At 38.6% G+C, this 24,802-nt stretch overlaps 1 pseudogene; it reads left to right on the top strand.

Moving 5' to 3' along the window:
* The first annotated feature begins 298 nt into the window (after positions 1-298).
* On the top strand, positions 299-24,360 carry LOC113888893 (annotated as a pseudogene).
* The last annotated feature ends 442 nt before the right edge of the window (positions 24,361-24,802 follow it).

Here is a 24,802-nt window from a genome sequence, read left to right as displayed (position 1 = left end):
TTAGTAAAAAAGCTATTAGTGACTTATAATTAAAATATTGACATCTGTAAAATAAAAGAAGCATTTTATATATTTTAGGGATTGGGGATATGTTATGCCTAAAGTAAATCTGAACATTGATGTTGCAATATCATTAGGAACTTTAATGCACCTGGGCAAAACCTCTCCTCATACATTGTGCAAAAGTCAGTATCAGTCAGCTTTCATGCAAACAGTAATAAATTTGACCTCATCGGCTCGTCATGAAAGAAATCCACTTATCTATGAAAAGTGCTCTTTCATAGTATATATGCACGAAATGTATGCACTTAAAAGGCATATCCACAAAAGTGGCGTGCCTTCTGCAACAAAGCGTAAGTTGTTTGTGTAAACTGAACTTCTTTCTCTAGTACCCTGAAGAATTGCTTGGTTGAAAGTGCAGTTAGTTTGAAGAAAATATTTAGCTTCTTATTTTCCTTTTGCTTTTGGAAATAGCAGTGTTAGTCTGGAATTAGAGATAAAGACTAGTTTTTATCACATGCAAACCACAAGAAGAAGAAAGGACTGCTATTTCTTGTATCTTCCATCATCTGAGCTACCACATGCTTGTTACACTTTTCAAATTAACTGAAAATTATAGTCTTTTAAATAAACTAAAGCTAAAAACCTTTATGATTTTTTAAAGAAGTGTTGTTTTAAAATATTTGTATATACTCTGTGTTTACTGAACTGGAGCAAAATAGTAAATATTCACACGTGTACTTGCTTACATAACCTTTCTTCTTATTTTTATTTTAAATTGTGTATGGGTTTTTATAAGGGCTGCACCAGTACAAGCCAAATATACCAATACATCAATTATCAACTTTTTAGTAAAAATATAGAAAATATTAGTTTTATTATTCTTCTCCTTAATTTTGAGAGAAAATCTAAGTAAATTTTAAGAATTCCATAGTGACGGTAAATAAGTAGATGTTCCCTTACGTTGAGAAGTTCTAGACAGATTTGTTTCATCTGATGTGGGGGGATACGTTTCTGAAGCATGCTGATCTGAATCACTCCAGTAGGCTTTATAGCTTCTAAGTGAGGCCCCCACAGCTTCCTTCGAAGACCATTAGCCTCTGCCGACTGATGATGCATCGAAATCAAGTGCCCATCTGTGGGCATCAACCAAAAAAAGAAGTTCAGTTCCACAGATTTATCTTTACCTCATCAAAATCACTGGGAGTGTTTACGAACAAACCGTTTATCCCCTTTCTTGGGGCCCATAGAATTAAAATTGTCTGTCTCACTGATTTGCTGTTGAATGGGGTTTAGAAGAAAAGTGGACCGGGCCGTAAAGTGACAGAGTCCAGGTCTAATACCGCCTGCGCAGGGAACCATCTGTCCTCTGCAGGATCATCTCACCCTCTCCTACCTGTAGCTGATCTGATGTTGAGTTCCAGAAAGCAGGCCTAATGCTTCCAGATCCTAATCTCGCTAATAATAATTGTCACACTTGTTGGCATTCCTTTCATGAGTCATCATTATCAACAATTAGAGTGATTGTCGTGCTTTCTGCAAAGCTGCCTGTAGAAATGTGGACTTTGCGGTGAACAAAACTGATTTTTAAAGACTTAAAAGAATGGCTCGTGATCAAATTGGTAATAAGTGACTCTGCAGATATTTAAACTCAAAATGGTCTATGGAACCACATGCTCTGACTTTTCTTCTGCTTACTGTGCAGCTGAAGGGTCCTAGATGTTATTGGAGAGAAATAATTTGATCAAGTCTCCTAAAAATTGACACTTGTAATCTACCTCTACAAGGCTCAAATTAATAGCCTCTGCAGTTGCTAAACTTCAACACCCTGAAAGGAGTTCAAGGTAGAGATCAGAAATGAGGTGCTCTGTGCTGTGGGACAGACTGGCAGAACAGATCTTCATATAGTTAGATATTTCAGGAGATTTCATGAGCCCAATTCCTCTGTCTCCTCATATCTGGAAAAAACACTAAAATCCTTCATGGCGAGCTCTGCTCCTGACTAGCAGAAACCTTCATGAGGCTAGCAGAAACTTTCTGCAAAAAAACGTATGTGCTCGATTGCATGTCCTCTCCCTTCATGAAAATCACTCACATACTGACCTTCCCCCTTGCCTCTTCAGAGTAGTTTCTCAGGGACATTGGAAATGCTGTCTCCCAGGCTATAGTCTCAATTTGCCTGGATAAAACTTAAGTCATACGTCTCATGTTTTGCATTTTTTTTTCAGTCAACAATACCACACCTTCAAATTCCAAAGCTAGCAATGTACTCTAACTAAATGAGATATTCATTTGGTAAAATGCACCAGAAATAACATCGGCTGAAACAATAATACTGGATGAACATAAATGTAAAACTCTTTATAATGACTTGATCAAAAAGTGACTAGAGATGTTTCTCTCTGTGAAGTTGACATCTTTCTAAGAAACATAGCTAGTGTTAGATTATATAACAAATAACTACACAGAAAAGGTCAAGAGCATATGTATACCTTTCTTTTGGACAACTGTTAGAGACACACACACACACACGCATGTGCACACACAAATAAAGCATGTGATGTCACCTTTGAATCTAAAGGCTAAGAACATATTTTGCCTGATATTTTGAATAAGCAATAACCACACTAGATAGACAGAATGGTAGGTGCGTGTCATAGCTACAAAATGGAATTTCATGCAATCATTTAAAATACACGGTAGAATCTGTTTTAATGATCTGAAAAAATATTCATGATATATAATTCCAAATTTAAAGCTTCAGGATATAAAAACTAAATATAGCCTATGTTTATACTTACATAAAATGCACATATTAACATACACATTTAAAAACACTTGAAGAAAACAAAAAGATGCATTCAATGACTCTCATTGGTTTGAAAAAGTCTATTTTTTTCAAGTTTTACACATTAACTTTTATGCTATTCCCTATTTTTCCAAGTTTTACATATGACTACTATAAATTTCATTATAAGTAAAAGAAATGCTACACAACATTTCAGGATCCTAAAATTCACCATATATAGATTATAAATAAGTTTGTCCCTTACAATCTATAACCTTTTTTCTAAAATCATCAGAATTTAATAACTTCATACTTATTTAAATTTTCTTATCATTAAGTATTTCAAACAAGACATAATTGGATTTTACCTTCTATTTATGAATATGGCAGTGGCTTGGCTAAGCAATATTGCAATTTATTGTATCTTGGTTTTGGTTCGAATTTTCACAATGATAAGGAATTAAATGAAAAGCTTGCTCCAAGGCAAAATGCTATTGTTTAAATGAAAAGATGGTCACACTTTAGCCATTAGCATATAATGACATTTGAATTAAATATTTTATAATCAAAATCAAGGTAAAATAAGGCAGAATAAAATATGTAGAAGTTAGATATAAAGTCAGCCTGATTCTTCTTCTTCTTCTTCTTTTTTTTTTTTTTACTATTACTTTACTAGAATTGATGGTTTTGAACTGTGGTGCTGGAGAAGACTCTTGAGAGTCCCTTGAACATCAAGGAAATCAAACCAGTCCATCCCAAAGGCAATCAGTCCTGAATATTCATTGGAAGGACTGATGCAACAGCTCCAATACTTTGGCCACCTGATGCGAAGAGCTGGCTTATTGGAAAAGACCCTGATGCTGGGAAAGATTGAAGGCAAAAGGAGAAGGAGGCAGCAGAGTTCAACAGAATCACCAACTCAATGGACATGAATTTGAGCAAACTCCAGGAGATGGTGAAGGACAGGGAGGCCTGGCTTGTTGCAGTCAGTGGGGTCAAAAAACAAATCAGACATGACTGAGTGAGTGAACCAGAACAGCCTTCTTTATGGTCCGACTCTCACAACTGTACACGACTCCTGGAAAAACCATTGCTTTGACTATACGGACTTTGTCAGCAAAGTGATGCCTCTGCTTTTTAGTGCATTGTCTAGGTTTGTTACAGCTTTTCTTCCGAAGAGCAAATATCTTTTAATTTCATGGCTGCGTCACCTCCCTAGTGATTTTTGAGCCCAAGAAAATGAAATCTGATACTGTTTCCACTTTTCCCCATCTATTTGCTATGAAGTGATGGGACCGAATGACATGATCTTTGTTTTTTTAATGTTGAGGTTCAAGCCAGCTTTTCCCCTCTCCTTTTTCACCTTCATCAAGAGGCTCTTTAGTTCATCTTTGCTTTCTGCCACTAAAGTGATGTCATCTGCGTATGTGAGGTTGTTGACATTTCTCCTGGAAAACTTGATTCCAGCTTGTGCGTCATCCAGCCCAGCATTTCACATGATGTGCTTCTGAAATGTGTCAGAGAAGACTCCTGAGAGGCCCTTGGACTGCAAGGAGATGCAACCAGTCCATTCTGAAGGAGATCAGCCCTGGGATTGCTTTGGAAGGAATGATGCTGAAGCTGAAACTCCAGTACTTCAGCCACCTCATGAGAAGAGCTGACTCATTGGAAAAGACTCTGATGCTGGGAGGGATTGGGGGCAGGAGGAGAAGGGGACGACAGAGGATGAGATGGCTGGATGGCATCACTGACTTGATGGATGTGAGTCTGGGTGAACTCCGGGAGTTGGTGATGGACAGGGAGGTCTGGCGTGCTGCGATTCATGGGGTCACAAAGAGTCGGACATGACTGAGCAACTGAACTGAACTGAAATCTTAAAAGGCAGGGTGACAATATACAGCCTTGATGTGCTCGTTTCCCAGTTTTGAAACAGTCCATTGTTCCATGTCCAGTTCTAACTGTTGTTTCTTGTCCAGCATACAGATTTCTCAGGAGTGCAGGTTAGGAGGTCTGGTATTCCCATCTCTTTAAGAATATTCCAAAGTATGTTTTGATACCCACAGCCAAAGGCTTTAGCACAGTCAATGAAGCAGAACAAGATGTTTTTCTGGAATTCTCTCTTTTTTTTTTCCTATGATCTAATTGATGTTAGCAATTTGGTCTCCTGTTCCTCTGCCTTTCTAAATCAAGCTTGCACATCTGGAAGTTCTCGGTGAATGTACTCCTGAAGCCTAGCTTGAAGGATTTGAGCATTACCGTGTTATCATGTGGTGTGAGCACAATTGCACAGCAGTTAGAAAGAACGTTTTTGGCAGTGCCTTTCTTTGGGATTGAAATGGAAACTGACTTTTCCAGTCCTGTGACCATTGCTGAGTTTTCCAAATTTGCTGGTGTAATGAGTGTAGCACTTTAACAGCATTATCTTTTAGAATTTGAAATAGCTCAGCTGAATTCCATCACCTCCAACAGCTTTGTCTGTAGTGATGCTTTCTAAATCCAACACTCTTCACACTCCAGGATGACTGGCTCTAGGTGTGTAAGCCCACCACCTGGGATTAGGTTTCCCGTAAGAAACTGTAGGAAAGATTCCATACCACAATAACTACTCACCCTTCTTGAAGAAACTACCAAAATTATAGTTCAGAGTTTAGTTTACATAAATTACTCCTGCAAGCTGGAGGTTCTCCAAACTATTGCCATTTCAACATGTATTTCTGTGATATTCGGCACATTCGTCTCAGTCACTCCTCCACTTCCTTTTCTTCCACTCAGGTCTACCCGAGGTGCCCCCAAGAATCCCCTTCACCACCTTCTCAATACGGCTGTCTCTTTATGATAATGCCTTCCTTGCAAATTTCTCAAATGAAGTTGTTTTTTATTGTTTGGTTTGCTTTTCATTGTTTACCCAAACTTCCTCTTATCTCCAGATCAGGGCTTTAGCTCCACCAAGACAAACTGATCTTATTTCCATTGCTTCTTCAAAACCATCATCTCAACCCCCTACTTTACCCTTGGCTTCAAGTCATTCAACAAAGCCCTGAGATTCTCTCTCATACACTGAATCCACTGCCCATGGTCATCACCTACCTGAAGTATGAATTCTGAGCATGATCTTCTCATCTTTAATCTTGTTTTTCATCTTTTTTACTTAAGTAATCCCAAGTATCCTAGCATTTATTCCATTGCCTTGAGTTCTTTTTTTTTTTAATTTGTGATATTTTATTTATTTTTAAAATGTTTTAAATTTATCTATTTTAATTGGAGGCTAATTACTTTACAATGTTGTGGTGGTTTTTGCCATACATTGGCATGAATCAGCCATGGGTGTACATGTGTCCCCCATCCTGAACCCCCCTCCCACCTCCCTCCCCATCCCATCCCTCAGGGTCATCCCAGTGCACCGGTCCTGAGCACCCTGTCTCATGCATCAAACCTGGACTGGCAATCTATTTCACAGATGGTAATACACATGTTTCAATGCTATTCTTTCAAATCAGCCCACCCTCACCTTCTCCCACAGAGTCCAAAAGACTATTCTATATATCTGTGTCTCTTTTGCTGTCTCACATATAAGGTTATCATTACCATCTTTCTAAATTCCATATATATGCGTTAGTATACTGTATTGGTGTTTTTCTTTCTGACTTACTTCACTCTGTATAATAGGCTCCAGTTTCATCCACCTCATTAGAACTGATTCAAGTATATTCTTTTTAATGGTTGAGTAATTGTGTATATGTACGACAGCTTCTAATTCATCCATCTGCCGATGGACATCTAGGTTGCTTCTGTATCCTGGCTATTATAAACAGTACTCAGTGAACACTGGGGTACACATGTCTCTTCCAATTCTTGTTTCCTTGGTGTGTATGCCCAGCAGTGGGATTGCTGAGTCATATCTGCCTTGAGTTCTAAAGGGTTTTTTCAATTATTTCAGTGATGATTTTCTCTGCTTTGTTGATTCAGGTTTTAAATGTCTTGATTGATGCTCCAAATTTCTTAACTTTTGTATGTTATCTGAGTGTTTTTCTTTTAATTCCTAAAAGAGTTATGAAAGATTTCCCTGTAGTTTTTGTTCACAGCCATTCATGGATTTTTCATATTATTTCATGTTTTTAATTTCAAACAACTATTTCCAGTTGAATTCCTGCATGAATTTCCTGTGCTGTGCTGTGCTCTGTTTAGTCGCTCAGTCATGTCCAACTCTTTGCCACCCCAGGGACTGTAGCCCGCCAGACTCCTCTGTCCATGGGAATCTCCGGGCAAGAATATGGAGTGGGTTGCCATGCCCTCCTCCAGGGGATCTTCCCAATCCAGGGATGGAATCAAGGTCTCCTGCATTGCAGGTGGATTCTTTACTGTCTGAGCCACCAGGGAAGCCTGGTCATGGGTGTGACGTATTTCTCATTTCTCCAAAGATATCAGTCCTAGTAGTTTCTGTGGGTTTGTTTTAAGCTTTGCATGAACTATGTCTTGTTTAGCTTGCTTTTTCTCCTGTGCGTTTTAGGGCTTTTATCTGCCCTTTGGGACCATGGTTGCCTGCTTATATTAAGAGTGCTCCTTTAAACCCAATGAGAGGTTTTCAGTGTGTGGGATGCATGGGACTGGTTTGTTTTAATCCCCACTGTAGGGTGATCAAGTTGATCATGTTTGGGAAACCCTTGTTGTTTTTGCCTGTGGGCACGTCCTTTGAGGCTGATCAGATGCCTGAGAGAGAGTCTGGGGAAATTACACAGCTGGATGCCAATGTCCTTAGAGCTAAATGACTGAAAGGGCTTGCAGATTACTGGCCTCAATATATGAATATTCAGTTAATCTTTATTTTCAGCAAGGTTTCCTTCTGTCAACCGTATCTTATATCCTTAGTTCAGAGACCCTTTGCTTCACCTTTTCTACAGAATAAATGCTAAGGCTTTTGTTTTAATAAAAGCTTCAGTGAGATATATCTAAGTACTTTTTTATTCACCCACCTACAATATACAAGTCATTATTTTATCATTTTCACAGAATTGTGCATCCGTCATCATAATCTAAATTTAGAATATTTTTGTCTCCCTCAAAAGCAAGCACATATTTTTTTAGTAATTGATCCCCATTACCCCCACTGCCCACCCTTAGTCCTTGGAAAATACTAGTCTATTTCTATATAGATTTGCGTAGTCAGCACATTTCGTATCAATGGAACCATATAAAATTTTGTCTTTTTTTTGATGGATTTCTTTCACTTAGCGTGAAGCTTTCACAGTTTATCCATGCTGTGGCATGTAACAGTATTTCCTTCTGCTTTACTGTAAAGTACTATTCTGACATGGATTTACCAAATGCTGTTTATTCGTTCCTGTGGAATTGATAAAAGGCAGTTCCCTGATACTGAGAAGCTAGAGAGGCTCTCCTGATGTCCAGCTGTTTCTTAGTCACACTTCCAGAAAATAATCACGATTCCAAAACAAGCAGTGCTACCAGTTCCTGCATCCTCGAAACATTCTGTGTGATGACTTGGCTTACTTTGCACCTTTCACTTGCCCCCTTAAAAGAGAGCTTTTTTCACTTCATATAGTTCAAGGATCACTTTTTTTTTTTTTCCAACTGAAGTTTAGCTTCCACAGTTTTATTGTTTTCTTATATTGCTTTCACTTTGACCTTATTGATTTATGTCTTTTGAAAATCCCTTTACCAACCTTTAGTGGTTTTCCGAGTAAGCAATATAAATGCATTTTTTTCCTACATATAATAGTAACTCAGAAATCTAGCTCAGGTACATTTTACTACCTATCGTTCTCATCTATATATGTAGACACTATTTAAAAATGGATGTGCATATATACCTACAAAATAGTATAAACCATTCTTTGTAAATATCTCTGCAATTTATTGCTTGTATCTCTCTGATATCATCAAGTAAGTTTCTTTGTGCCAAACTAAAGTTATTCTACACTTCAAAAATGGGTTTATCATTGATACAGATATTAAAATGACCTTCAGTCAAAGTAGCTGGCTATTCACCTGTTATCAATTTGAAAGTGTGCATTCTTCAAAATATTGCTTATTTTATTAATTATCAAGTGTATATTTCATCATTAAATTGTGAATAGAAGAATTACAATGTTGAATATCTCTCATCCAGTGAATAACTGTGTGACATTAGTATGAGAAAAAATATAGTATATTTCTTTAATAAGATGCCTAGAGATCACAACTCCACAAATCCACTTTACTCATACTAATATTCTTTTGTAAATACATGACTTAACCTCTAAGTTTCAATTTCATCCTCCATAGAATTTGTATTGATTTACAAATAAACTCATTGCAAAGCTTCCAAAAGAGGAAAATGATACTGACCTGCAGTATGGTTATGAAGGAAAGCTAGTCATTAGGCAAACATTACCTCACATGCTGCTAGACACATACCAGTAAGTATATGCACTAAAATAACTCTTCAGTTGTATACAGCTGTGGCTATAAGCTCTGGCAAAGGAGATGGTTCATGTCAGAACTTACTCACAGTTGATTTTTGGCAATGTCCTGTTCTCTGCCTTCATTTCTAGTCTTCTAAAATTGAGGTGAGAAGATTATTTACTCCATAGTGTTTTTATTCATATAAAAATTTTCAACAATCCTCAGCTCAATAAATATTCAATATTAATACTAGGAATAATTGAACATATCATAATTGTAATGTTCCTTAAGGAAATATTAAGATAAAAGGCATTCGTATTTAAAAACCATGGAAATGTTATGGGCCTTAAGACTAACCCTAAGTTAAAGTATCCAACTATATCACTTACTAGTTATAGACTAGAGCCAAGTTTCCTAACCTTTCTGAACCAAAATACTCCACTAGGTCATTAGCTCATTTCAGTTCAGTTTAGTTCATTTCATTCGCTCAGTCGTGTCCAACTCTTTGCTACCCCACGAATCGCAGCACGCCAGACCTCCCTGTCCATCACCAACTCCCGGAGTTCACTCAGACTCATGTCCATCGAGTCAGTGATGCCATCCAGCCATCTCATCCTCTGTCGTCCCCCTCTCCTCCTGCCCCCAATCCCTCCAAGCATCAGAGTCTTTTCCAATGAGTCAACTCTTCACATGAGGTGACCAAAGTACTGGAGTTTCAGCTTTTGCATCATTCCTTCCAAAGAAATCCCAGGGCTGATCTCCTTCAGAATGGACTAGTTGGATCTCCTTGCAGTCCAAGGGACTCTCAAGAGTCTTCTCCAACACCACAGTTCAAAAGCATCAATTCTTCGGCGCTCAGCTTTCTTCATAGTCCAACTCTCACATACATGACCACTGGAAAAACCATAGCCTTGACTAGACGGACCTTTGTTGGCAAAGTGATGTCTCTGCTTTTCAATATGCTATCTAGGTTGGTCATAATTTTTCTTCCAAGGAGTAAGTGTCCTTTAATTTCATGGCTGCAGTCACCATCTGCAGTGATTTTGGAGCCCTGAAAAATAAAATCTGACACTGTTTCCACTGTTTCCCCATCTATTTCCCATGAAGTGATGGAACCAGATACCATGATCTTCATTTTCTGAATGTTGAGCTTTAAGCCATTTATTCAGCAATTATTTATTTGATAACTTTGATGTGTGAGGATGGATGCAGTCTATGATCCAGAAAAGTAGTGGCAAACAGATAAACTATTTCTTGGTTCATGTGTTGTTCAGAAGGCTAAATAGGTTAACTTATGGAAAAAGCAAATATAAGTATCATTTTCTATTTCCCTATTTTCCTTATGTTTATTACAATTAAATCTGATAGCTTATACCAGATCATATTACTATAAAATAATATCAGCTCAAAATATATAAAAGAAGTAATTTAGTTAATCTCCCTGTGTTTTTTAAAGCTAATATAGATAATTAGAAATAATTTAGGTAATAGTATTTTTAAAAGCAGCAGTTAGGGCATAACACTGACAGCAAGAGCAAAAAGACTCAGAATATGAGTTGCCAAACATAAAGCATGTCAATATCATCATTTTCCTAGAGAACATTTACAAAGATGGCACATTACCTTTATCTATAGAGTCATGGTTGGTAAACTATTTCTGTAAAGAGCCAGATAGTAAATGCAAAGAGTAAATATTTTCTAATTCGAACCACATAAAATCTCATTGTATATTTTTTCAACTCTTTAAATGTGTAAAATCCATTTTTAGCTCACAGATCACATGAGTCAGCCATAGGCCAGGTTTGGTCTGAGACTACTGACTGCTATTACAAAACAGTTTTTGAATGCTATTCAATTCATAAGTGGCTAAAACCACTCATAAAGAGCCCCCCAAATAAGCCAAATCTCACTTTTCAACAAGGATAACTCATCAGCTAATCATCTATTTAACAGATAGGTATTCAGTACCTACTAAATGTGGAGGAGGAAATGGCAACCCACTCCAGTATCCTTGCCTGGAAAATCCCGTGGACAGAAGAGCCTGGTGGGCTGCAGTCCAGGGGGTTGCAAAGAGCTGGATGTGACTGAGCATATGCACACACACACACACACACACCTACTAAATGACAGGTTATTTTGGTGGTGGGGTTGTGCTTTGTGGATGGTTCAAATATAAATATAAGCAAATATCATTCAGGGTAAAATTGCTAAAATCTGAATAAAATATAAGATATTGTAAGGAGAGAAGCTGTAAAATCCGTTTCAGTGTTGACAGAGAAGAAAAGTATCTGGAGGAAGTGATGTCTAAATGAAGACTGGAGGACTCAGGGAGAAGAGACAAAAGTCAAGTACAGTATTTGATAGATGAGAGAGAACTCGGCATGGCTGCTGAAAGAAAAAAGAGCTTCTTCTGTCTAAAGCATTCATGGTGAAAAAGAGAGGCATAGTGGAGTAATAAATGAGGCCAGAACGTTAGGCAACAAACAGACCGTGGATCTCATAAGTCATATTTTGTTGTTGTTTTACAATCTCCAAGTTGTGTCTGACTCTTCTTGACTCTGTGGACTGCAGCACGCCAGGCTTCCCTGCCCCTCAGCATCTCCCAGAGTTTACTCAAACTCATGCCCATTGAGTCGGTGATGCCATCCAACCATTTCATCCTCTGTCATCCCCTTCTCCTCTTGCCTTCAATCTTTCCCAGCATCAGTATCTTTTCCAAGAGCCAGATGTTGACATCAGGTGGCCAGAGTACTGGAGCTTCAACTTCAGCATCAGTCCTTCCAAAGAGTATTCAGGGTTGATTTCCTTTAAGATTGACTGGTTTGATCACCTTGCTTTCCAAGGGACTTTCAAGAGTCTTCTCCAACACCACAGTTCTAAAGTATCAATTACTCAGTGTTCTGTCTTCTTTATTGCCCAGCTCTCATATCTGTACATGACAACTGGAAAGACCATAGTCTTGACTATAGGGACGTTTGTCAGCAAAGTGATATCTTTTCGTTTTAACACACTGTCAAGTATTGTCATAGCTTTCCTGCCAGGAGGCAAGCGTCTTCTGATTTCATGGCTGCAGTCACCCGCAATGATTTTAGAGCCAAAGAAGAGAATCTGTCACTGCTTCCACCTTTTCCCCTTCTATTTGTCATGAAATGATTGGACCAGATATCATGATCTTAGTTTTTCCAAAACTGAGTTTTAAGCTGGCTTTTTCACTCTCCTCTTTTGCTAATTCCCACCCATTTTAGTTTACTGATTCCTGAGACGTCAATGCTTACTCTTACCATCTCCTGCTTGACCGTGTCCAATTGTCCTTGATTCATGGACCTAATATTCAAGGTTCCTTTGTAACACTGTTCTTTACAGCATTAGAGTTTACTCCATCACCAGACACATCCAGAACTGAGTGTCATTTCTGCTTTGACTCAGTCGCTTCATTCTTTCTGGAGCTATTAAGGAGTGTAAACTTCATCCTGCCAACAGTGGAGGAAGCATTAATGGATGTTAAGCACATGAAAACTATTAGCAGATACTCACTTTGGAAAAGACCTCAGAAAAAAGTGTGGACAGCAGAACTATTCAAGAAGCAGAATGGATAGGCCTTTGTGATTACATGAAAGTTTTTATGTGATAACAAGACCTATGCCCAGTCATGTAACTTTTGCTTCACTGAGGTCAACTTCATGTTATGCGCAAACTGTTCCTATCCACTCTTCTGCATTTTCCCAGATTGCTTTCCCTGGCAGAATTCCTCCTTCACCTGCATTAACCTCTTTAAATCCGATCTGTTCTTTCCATGCCCTGTTGTATCCCTTGCTCTTTAAAATTGAAACCATCTTAGTTCAAAGTTGATTAAATTTTAATTTTTCTCAACACAAAGAAGTCATCAAAATCGAGCCATGACTATTCTCTGCATTCTGTTTATCTTCCTACCATTCAGGCAGTGCTGACTCACACATGCAGGCATATACTCACTGACAAATGGGCAGGTCTATAGGTCACTGCGCACTAGCCTGACCAGCTGCGACCTGCAGGCCACGGCCTGTGAAACACTCACTAGTGAGGGATTCCCAAACACTCCTATAGATGAATCTATTGTCTGACAAAACTTTCACTCAGAGATCTTTTTCCTTAACTTATTCAAAATCTTTCACATATTTTAGATATATCTGATTCTTGTATCCATACAACTCATTTGGTTCACCCTCATGTCTCTCTGGGACAGCTATAATACTATATTAATTGATATCTCTCCACACTGATCTTTGTTTTGTCCCAATTTTTTCCTTCATATTGAAGTCAAGATATTTTAATAGATGTTAAATCTTGTCAGTCCTTGGCTTAAAGCTTGTGGTGCACTGGGTGTTTAATGCATCTCATGATTTTCAAACTTACGGAGTCCTCACACGCTGGGCAACATTACCTGGAGCTGCGGTTGATGATCGGTCCCAGGGCTTTCTGTCCTTCAGTCCCAATGAACTCTGCTCCTTTTCACTTCAGGAATGTTACCTAAATTACTGTTTCTGCCTACTGCATTCCCTCCTCAAGTATTTGCCCCTTAGCTTTGGCTCATCCTTTTGGTCTTCAATTAAATATTAGTTCTCATGAAAGTCCTCCTTGATGTGTTCAATTCTGAGACATGTTCAAATATTTCTGAGATCTAGACTCATCTTTCAAATGGCATGTACATTCAAAGTAGTAGTTTCTTTTTTCTTCTATTTTCAAAAATATTCTGTGTTATTAAATCAAGGGTACATCGGGCTCTTTGATTTTAAAGGCATTCTGTTTCTGCAGCCATCCCAGGGGTGCTAGGCCCATGCACATGCACTCTGTCTCCAGACCTTAGCACAAGACTGAGTCTGACAGGTGGAGAGTTACTAAATACTCATTCCTTACAGAATAATCCCATTGCTTTTCATTCTCTTCAGAGGCAAATCTATGGTACTGAAAGTGATACAGCTCTATTAGGCTTCCTGGGACCTTGATGATTTAGGAAAGTTTGTTTCAAATCCACAATTTCAAAACATGAGAGAATCTAGAACTTTCCAGTATCTTTATTCACAATCTGTGCTTCTTCATTGGCTCGAATGCTTAGATTATTTGTATCCACAACTTGTTGTAAAACTCAATCGAACACTCTTAATAGGCATTCATTCCCAGAAAATATGTCTTGATTTTTTTTTAATTTATTTTTTAAATTTTATTTTATTTTTAAACTTTACAATATTGTATTAGTTTTGCCAAATATCAAAATGAATCTGCCACAGGTATACCTGTGTTCCCCATCCTGAACCCTCCTCCCTCCTCCCTCCCCATACCATCCCTCTGGGTCGTCCCAGTGCACTAGCCCCAAGCATCCAGTATTGTGCATTGAACCTGGACTGGCGACTCGTTCCATACATGGTATTATACGTGTTTCACTGCCATTCTCCCAAATCTCCCCACCCTCTCCCTCTCCCACAGAGTCCATAAGACTGATCTATACATCAGTGTCTCTTTTGCTGTCATTGCAGCACTGTTTATGATAGCCAGGACATGGAAGCAACCTAGATGCCTATCAGCGGATGAATGGATAAGAAAGCTGTGGTACATATACACAATGGAGTATTACTCAGCCATTAAAAAGAATACATTTGAATCAGTTCTAATGAGATGGATAAAACTGGAACCTATTATACAGAGTGAAGTAAGCCAGAAGGAAAAACACCAATACAGTATGTCTTGATTTTTAATCTCTTAGTTTGATTAGAAGTTCATGGCATGGAGGTGGAGATTCTTCACACTATTCATCACAAAAGACTCTGTCAATCACTGGGCTTCCTCCTATGTCATCAACCTCATTATAAACCTGGGATACCAGTAGCTGTCTCACAGAACCCTTGGACCTGCCTTGACTTTGAGTTTGAAGAGAACCAAGTTCACCTCTCCTGAGAAAACCGAAACTCTTAAGGACAGTAAAGCGAAGAACATGAATTTTACAATGAAACAGATCTGAGTTGCACTTCTAGGTCTGTCATTTACTCACGATGTAATTTTTGGCGAGTTGCCTAATATCTTTAAACAACGGTTTCTTCAAACGTCAAATGACATGGAAAGACTTTTCACCTACGTTTGTTGTAAAGATTAATGAGCTGGTATATGGAGCGTACCAAGTGTGGTGGCCATCACGCAGTAGTCATTTAATAGTAATACAGCTATGAATGGGGAATGCTTTACTGAACTATCTAAAAACACACCAAAAAAAAAAAAAATGAATTCAGGATAATAACTATGGGTGGGAAATTTTTCTAGTCAGTAGAGATGTTTTCCCAATATTTTATACACAACGTCCCTCCTTTTATCCTATGTATCCTTGAATATTGAAGGTACCATTAACCTCCAAGAGCAGTGGACAATTAGTGCAATAACTCATGGTATTCAGCCATGTTTCAAAAATAAAAGTTTAAAATTAATGCCATAAGTTATTAGCTATTATGTTTAAATAATAGCCATTGGTTTTTGCATTATGTTCCAATAATAGCATTAGCTATTAATCCTCTTATATTTAAAAAAATTAAGGGTTTCCTTAGCAAATTAGCAAATGCAAGAAAATGAAATCAGCCTTACACTATAATTTTATTTCACAGCATGAGAGCTGTGCTGCAAATAGTCTTGTATAGGCATCTGGCCTCTAGTTTCAGAACTCTGCTAATAAGCTCTCTATGAACAGAATCAAGCTTTCAAAGCCTGAAGGATACATTTGTTCTGATATGGATTAAGATATAATTTTCAAAATGATGGTAATAAAACTTACCTTAATTACAGAGGTTTTGCTTAATCATTTCAAGTGTTCTTAATATTTCAAGACCCCACAGAATTTAAGAGAGTTACATTTGGTGTAGAATTTAAAGTGAATACGATTGATAAAACTCATTTAATAGAAATGTAGAATCAATCTGTCCAGACTGTCTGTTGAGTCCTTCTTATGTTCCAAAACCTTTGCTAGGTGACTTTAAAATAGTTTTAAGCAAAGCAGACAACATCCCTGTTATTACAATCCAGTAGGGTGAAAATTTGGCTGTCAGAGTTCAAGACACAATAAGAGATAAAACCAGATGGTATAAAGGTAAAAATTAGCATATATACACACAATGTAATATTAATGAGACTTTGAAGCAAAGAAAATTCTTCCATTTGTGGCCACAAAAGACTTGAGGGGCATATACTAAATGACTGCAGCCAGAGAAAGACAAATAAACACTGCACAGTATGGCTTACATGTGGAACAGACAGTACGACGGTGCTTGTCGGGGCTGGTGGGGGGTAAACCTTGTTCAATCGCTCAGCCTGCCAGGCTCCCCTGTCCACAGCATTTCCCAGGCAAGGACACTGGAGCGGGTCGCCATTCTTCTTTCCCAAACCAAGGACTAAACCCGCATCTCCCGCATTGGCAGGCAGGTTCTTTCCCGCTAAGCCACCAGGGAAGCTTGGTAAGGGTAAGTAGGGAAAGGGAATAGGATATAAACGTTCATGACTGAAATTCAGGTAGAGTATATAGTAATATTTTTGGTACCAGTGCTCATTTGCTCAGTCGTGTCCGACTCTTTGCAACCCCATGGGCTGTAGCCCACCAGGCTCCTCTGTCGAAGGGATTCCCCAAGCAAGAAACCTGGAGTGGGTTGCCATTTCCTCTTCCAGGGGTCTTCCCAACCCAAAGATCAAACCTGCGTCTCCTGTATCTCCTACATGGCAGGTGGATTCTTTTCCACTGAGCCACCAAGGAAGTCCATTTTTGGTACAGCCTACAACAAAGAAAGTAGAGACAATTAACCAAAGCAGAAGCTATCTATGTATTATTATTAGAATTACCATGGAATGAGGAGCCTCTGGTCGTTTAGAGTCCATTCTTTTCTTATTCTGTTTGCACATTCATCCTGAAATCTGATAAATATATCTATCTTATCAAAAGATCCCCTGCTTTCCTCTTACAATCTTTCAGAATAATTGTGAAAAGAAAAATTATGTGTTCTTGCAGGTATTATTTGTTCTGGAGTGTCTCACAGGCTATGTCTTGAAAAGAGTAAGATTATGAAAAATCACCTTCTGGAAGGAAAAATTGGCTGTCTTAGGAGTAAGGTTTCAGACTATTTGGCTTTGTGCTACTTCTCATTTTTATTCCTCCTGTGCTTGCGCACCTTTATTCCACACTCTTCAGTATTAACATTTCCTCATCTAACGAAGAAATGCTGATTTGTTCACTTCAATCTCGGTATGGTCTACCATGGGCCACTTTAACAAATGTAGGAATACCAAGCCAGAGTATTTGAATTCAGCTCAAAAGAGGACACAGATATATAAAGAAATAATTGGAAAATATAGTGGGTACATAATTTGTGAATATAGAGGAGTAATTAAGGAAGGGGTTTTAAACTTGACTATGATAGTCCTGGTGTGTTGCTATATTATTTGCACCCGTAATCAATCCCACGGCACCTCTTGGTGTTCTAGTGACTTGCTGTGTTGTTGTTGCTATTGTTTAGTCACTAAGTCATCTCCAACTCTTTGGACCCCATGGACTAAAGCCCGCCAGGCTCCTCTGTTTATGAGATTTCCCAGACAAGAACTCTGGAGTGGTTTCCATTTCCTTCTCTAGGAGCTCTTCCCAACCCAGGAATCAAAACCCCATCTTCTGCTTTGGCAGGTGGATTCTTTATGGCTCATCCACCAGGAATTCTTGTTAAAAAACCCACCTGCCAATGCAGGTGACCTGACAGATGCAGGTTTGATCTCTGGGCCAGGGAGACCCCCTGGAGGAGGGCATGGCAAGCCACTCCAGTATCCTTGCCTGGAAAATCCCATGGACAGAGGATCCTGGCTGCCTACAGTCCATGGGGTGGCAAAGAGCCAGACACGACCAAAGAGACTTAGCACGCATGTACACCACCAGGGATACCCCAGGGACTTGCTGACCACACCGCAAATCTCCAAAGGCGGACTATTTCCTATTCTACCTCAAAATTGAACACCTTCAAATTTGTCAGTCTTTGGAATTCACTCCTTCTCCAAAGTAAGAAATAGAAACTTGCTTTCTGAGAATTTTTTGGGTTTCAGGCTCTGAAATTTCCTATAACCTTTGTTCATCATGTGGCAAAATGGCCAGCTTCTTGTTTCTCTTCTAACAAAAAGGCTTGTATGGCTCTCTTTTCTATGAAACCATTTCATTGCCCAAGTTATTTAGGCAAATATTAAAAACAATATCCTCTACCACTCTAGTTTATTAATAGAAGCCAGGATGGGTTCAACTGTCATATTAAAATGGAAAATGTGGTAGAGAGTTTGCTCTTATTTTTGTTAAACCACCCTCATAACTTGAATTTACTCCTTTTTAAATAATTAAACAGTGTAGTATCATTTAATGGAATTTTAGTGTTCCTAGTAAGTGGTATGCTGATCTCTGAGCATCAATCTGAGCTACATTAGAATAGGCATTGGGTTTACTTATTTAAACATTCAAAGGTGTTTGTAAACATGTCAGTAAATGGCCATCTTACTGAAAAGTGAAAGTTGTGCTATACTTTCTGGATGAAGAAATTGAGACAAAGAGTCATGCTAACTTACTGTGTTAAGGTACGTCAAAATACTCTAAAATGGACTCTTGAGCTATATAGTCACTAAAATACTGTTATCTGCTCACATAACAGGTCTGGGCACTTGCTGTAGGTGGCTTGTGCCTCTCTTCCATATAGTGACCCAGTGACCAGGCTTTGGAATTCCATTTTGGGAGAATTAGGCTGTCCTAGAACATTATCATTTTTGCATCATGTTTAAGAAAAAGAAGGATGTGGTTGAAATATAGGCATTCTCTAAAAAACCTGGAAATAGCTCACATAACTTCTGTTCATGTTCTGTTGGAAAGAAATAGCCACATGGACACATCTACTGAAAAAATCTTCCTAGACACTAGTTTACTTGGCCATTCAGGAGTGCCAGGCACCAATGACATGTGCTTTTTCCCTAATAAACTTTTTTTACATGGCTTTTAGGATTCCATACTCTCTTGAATGTATCCCTATCTCATTGGCTGTTCTTTTTCAGTCTCCTCAACTATTTTCTTCTCTTTGAACTCTTGAAGTTAGAATTGCCCAGGACTCAATCCCTGAATCTTTCATCTTCTTCATCTACAATCCTCGGTCCTTGGCTGATATTATCTCGATGTGTGGTTTCATATGTGATATGTGCTCACTACCCCCAGAAGTAGTCAACTCAGACCTCAGGCAAGAATTCTAGCCACTTTTCGTCTAACTCACCTAAACCTCCTCACTTGCCTGAGTAATGCATATCTCACCCTTCACATGTCCAAAACTTAAGGATGTTCTCCTTCCTTGAACCTGCTGTTTAGAAGGCCTTCCCCAGCACAACTGTTGACAACTCCATCCTTCCAGTTGCTCAGGCCGAAAAACAGAGTCCCTCACGTCATTTTCGCACCCCACATCTGATGCAGGGGAAGGTCTGTTTGACTCAACCTGAGTAAAAGGGGACTCCCAGCAATTTTCACCACTTTTGCTCAACTCAGCCTGGTTCAGAGCACCACCACGTCCTTCTAGGTTATTTCAATAACTTCTTGGACAATCTCACTATTTCTAGGTTACCTCCTATCACCTGTTCTCAACTCACCATCCAGAGTAATTCCTGTAAAAAAAAAAAAAAAAAAAGTCAATATTTTAATTGAGATTGTTTTATGGCTCAGCCCAAAATCCTGTAAATCCACCCTTTTCCAAACTAACCAAGCCATTTACAATGGAATATAAAGCCTAATGTACCCTAACCCCTGTTATTTTTCTAGTTGTTTGCTAACGCTCTTTGACTCCCAAGTTTGTCCTCTCAAAGGCTTTTTCTTGTCCTTGATACCCTGTGGCCATATCTGAAAAGGGCGTGGAGAAATGTTCCCCTGGAAGACCCACCTGCTTTTCACAGAGCCCTTCAGCTCTTGCATACTTGATCGCACAAAGACAGATTTAAGGCCTGAATAGTCACAGGCTTTTTAGGCAAAACGCAGTTTTACGTGGCAATCAAATTCCCTTGAAAACTTGGTAGTTTTCTGGCACATTTTTTTTTTCAACATCTTCTGTATGCTGGTGGCAAAATCAATTTTCTTTGCTAAACATTATTATTAGTTCCACCATATTTTTATTTATTTTAATCAGGATCTATTTTCAGTTCTCTTTTTAAACTTAATAGTAGCTATATCCTGAAGCTATGTGAGACAATGAACTTAAATTTTTTCAACCCTTTTCCCATTTTCTGGACTTTCTCTTTTCTTCCTTCTCTTTCCAAACCTGTCAATTTCCAGCTAACCTCATATCCTATAGCATCTTGCCAAAAGCTGTAAGCAGTAGTCAACAGATGGTGACCTGTTTTTTTCAACCATTTCCAATAGATCTAAAAGTTAAACATGTATTTGCTCTACCTTCTCAGTTATCTCATAAGCTTCCATGCTTCTCTATAGGTTCAGATGTAAAGATTCCACCTGCAATGCAGGAGACCTGGATTCCATCCCTGGGTCAGGAAGATCCTCTGGAGAAGGGAATGGCTACCCACTCCAGTATTCTAGCCTGCAGAATTCCATGGACAGAGGACCCTGGCAGGCTACAGCTCATGGAGTTGCAAAGAGTTGAACACGACTGAGTGACTAACAGTATATTATATGATAGTTTTGCCAAATATTCTCACAGCTTGACAGAGCTCTCTCACTCTCTAAACTTCAAAAATAATATTTGCTCTACCAACTAAATCAGAATCAATTTTGTTCTATCTTGTTGGTGACATACTCCTCCCACTGACCTAATATCAATTTCTGTAGGCACACCTTGCTTTATTGTGCTTTGTTTTATAGCGCTTCACAGGTTCTGTATGTTTTACAAATTGAAGGTTGTGGCAACCCTGCACTAAGCAAGCCTATCAGCATCATTTTCCCAAAAGAATTTGTTCACGTCATGTCTCTGAGCCACATTTCTGCAATGCTCAGAGTGTTTTAAACTTTATTATTTTTATGATTATATTTTTGTGGCAATCTGTGATCAAGGACCATTCATTTAACCACTGAAATTGTTTTGTGGTGCCATGAGTCATAGTTTTAGAAGACAGTAAACTTAAGCCACACGTGTTGTGTGTGTTCTGACTGCTCCATTGACGAGTCGGTCCTCTAACTCTGCCCCTCTCCCTGTTTCCCTGAGAAACAAGGAACAGCAATGTTGAAATGAAGCCAGTTCATAACCTCACAATGGCCTCCAAGTGCTCAGTGAAAGGAAGAATTGCACATCTCTCACTTAAGTCAAGAGCTAGAAATGAGTAAGCTTAGTGAGGAAGGCACATCAAAAGCCAAGGTAGGCTGAAAGCTAAGCCTTTTGCATGAATTAGCCAAGTTGAGAATGCAAAGCAAAATTTCTTAAATTTAAATTGCTAGTTCAGTAAACACAGGAGTGATAAAGAAAGCAAAATACTTTATTGCTGACATGGAGAGATTGGGTTGGTCTTTTTTCTAGACAACAAAAACATTCGCTTTAGCCAAAGCCTAACCCAGAGTTAGGGTTGCTGCTGCTAAGTCACTTCAGTAGTGTCTGACTCCGTGTGACCCCACAGACGGCAGCCCAACAGGCTCCCCCGTCCCTGGGATTCTCCAGGCAAGAACACTGGAGTGGGTTGCCATTTCCCTCTCCAATGCATGAAAGTGAAAAGTGAAAGTGAAGTCGCTCAGTGTCCGACTCTTCCCGACCCCATGGACTGCAGTCCACCAGGCTCCTCTGCCCGTGGGATCTTCCAGGCAAGAGTACTGGAGTGGGTTGCCATTTCCTAGGACCTTGCTAATCCCAAGTGAAAGTGAAAGTCACTCAGTCGTGTCCGACTCTTTACGACCCCATAGACTATACAGTCCATGAAATTCTCCAGGCCAGAATCCTGGAGTGGATAGCCTTTCCCTTCTCCAGGGGATCTTCCCAGCCCAGGGATAGAACCCAGGTCTCCTGAATTCCAGGTGGATTCTTTACCAACTGAGCCACAAAGGAAGCCCAAGAATACTGGAGTGGGTATCCTATCCCTTCTCCAGCTGATCTTCCCAGTACAGGAATCAAACTGGGGTCTCCTGTATTGCAGGTGGATTCTTTACCAACTGAGTTATCAGGGAAGCCCTTCTAATCCCAACTCTCCTCAATTCTGCAAAGGTTGGGGAAGGAAAGGAAGCAGTAGAAGAAAGTCTGAAGCTAGCAGAAGTTGGTTCATGAGGTTTAATAAGCAGTTGATCCATCAAATAAAAGTGCAAGGTGAAGCAACAAGTATGGATGTAGAAGGAGCACAAGTCATCCAGAAGACCTAGCTAGGGTAATGAATGAAGGTCCGATTCACGTACTGCTTAAGCCCGACTTGGAGAGTTTTGAGCATTACTTTACTAGCATGTAAGATGAGTGCAATTGTGCAGTAGTTTGAGCATTCTTTGGCATTGCCTTTCTTTGGGATTGGAATGAAAACTGACCTTTTCCAGTCCTGTGGCCACTGCTGAGTTTTCCAAATTTGCTGGCATATTGAGTGCAGCACTTTCACAGCATCATCTTTCAGGATTTGGAATAACTCAACTGGAATTCCATCAACCCCACTAGCTTTGTTTGTAGTGATGCTCTCTAAGGCCCACTTGACTTCACATTCCAGGATGTCTGGCTCTAGGTGAGTGATCACACCATCATGATTATCTGGGTCATGAAGATCTTTTTTCTACAGTTCTATGTATTCTTGCCACCTCTTCTTAATATCTTCTGCTTCTGTTAGGTCCATGCCATTTCTGTCCTTTATCGAGCCCAAATTTGCATGAAATTTTCTTTTGGTATCTTTAATTTTCTTGAAGAGATCTCTAGTCTTTTCCATTCTGTTGTTTTCCTCTATTTCTTTGCATTGATCGCCGAGGAAGGCTCCTTGCTATTCTTTGGAACTCTGCATTCAGATGCTTATATCTTTCCTTTCCTCCTTTGCTTTTCACTTCTCTTCTTTTCACAGCTATTTGTAAGGCCTCCCCAGACAGCCATTTTGCTTTTTTGCAATTCTTTTCCATAGGGATGGTCTTGATCCCTGTCTCTTGTACAATGTCACGAACCTCCATCCATCGTTCATCAGGCACTCTATCTATCAGATCTAGTCCCTTAAATATATTTCTCACTTCCACTGTATATTCATAAGGGATTTGATTTAGGTCATACCTGAATGTTCATTACCATTTCAAAAATCCTTAAAAATTATGCTAAATCATTGTGCCTGTGTTCTATATATTGAACAAAGTTTGGATAACAGTGTATGTGTTTAAAAGATGATTTACCAAATATTTTAAATCCACTGTTGAAAACTAATTTTCACTAAAAAAAGAAAAGTTGCTTTCAAATCACTAGTGCTCATTGGCAATGCACCTGGTCACCCAATAGTTTAGATGGAGATGTACAATGAGATAATTTTTTCATGCTTGCTAACACAACATTCGTCCTGCAACCCACGGACAGAAGAGTAATTTCAACTTTCAAGTCTTCCTACTTAGGAAATAAAATTTGTAAGAATATAACTGCTATAGATAGTAATTCCTCTGATACATTTGGGCAGAATAAACTGAAAATCTTTTGGAGAGATCTCATCAAGTGCCATTAACAAAATCTTTGATTCATGGCAAGAGAGCAAAATATCAGAAGTTTGGAAGAAGTTGATTCCAACCCTCGTGGATGACTTTGAGGGTTTCAAGATTTCAGTGGAGGATGTAGCTGCTGACATAGTGGAAATAATAAGAGAACTAGAATTAGAAGTAGAACCTGAAGATGTGACTGAATTACTGCAATCCGTGATAAAAGTAACAGATGAAGAATTGCTTCTTATGGATGAGCAAATAAAGTGGTTTCTTCAGATGGAAAGTATTCGTGGTGAAGATGCTCTGAAGATTGTTGAAATAACAACAAAGAATGTATATTGTTGTATAAACAGAATGTATAAGAGGATTGACTCCAATTTTGAAAGAAATTCTAATGCTATCAAATAACATTATATGTTACAGAGAAATTGTTCATGAAAGAAACAGTCAGTTGATGCAACAAACTTCATTGCTATCTTATTTTAAGAAATTGTCATGACCACCCCAAACTTCAGCATCCACCACCTTGATCAATCAGATCAGTTAGCAGCCATTAATATTGAGGCAAAACTCACTACCAGGAAAAAGATTATGACTCCCTAAGATAATGTTCAGCATTTTTTAGCAATAAATATTTTTTTATTTTCAAAATTCATTTAATTTAAATGAAACAAAGACAAATATTTTTATGATTAAAGGTACAATTCACAAGGCAAATAGACATGATAAACAACTACACACCTTAAAAACAAAGAAACAAAGATACATGAAGCAAAAATTAGAAGAAATAAAAGGGAAAAGAAAAAACATATAATCGTAGTAAGACATATTAACATTTCTCTGAGAGTATTTGATCAAGTGCAGAAAAAATAAGAATATCAGCATCTTGAGTGATGTCATTAATAATTTAAATATAACAGATTTATGTTTAAGTACTTTATATTAATCATATCCTACACAAATATATTTAAAATTTTGTATCTCATACA

Source organism: Bos indicus x Bos taurus, unplaced genomic scaffold (assembly GCF_003369695.1).
Source record: "Bos indicus x Bos taurus breed Angus x Brahman F1 hybrid unplaced genomic scaffold, Bos_hybrid_MaternalHap_v2.0 tig00002881_arrow_arrow_obj, whole genome shotgun sequence".
Taxonomy (NCBI): Eukaryota; Metazoa; Chordata; class Mammalia; order Artiodactyla; family Bovidae; genus Bos; species Bos indicus x Bos taurus.
This window is presented reverse-complemented; position numbering and strand designations above follow the sequence as displayed.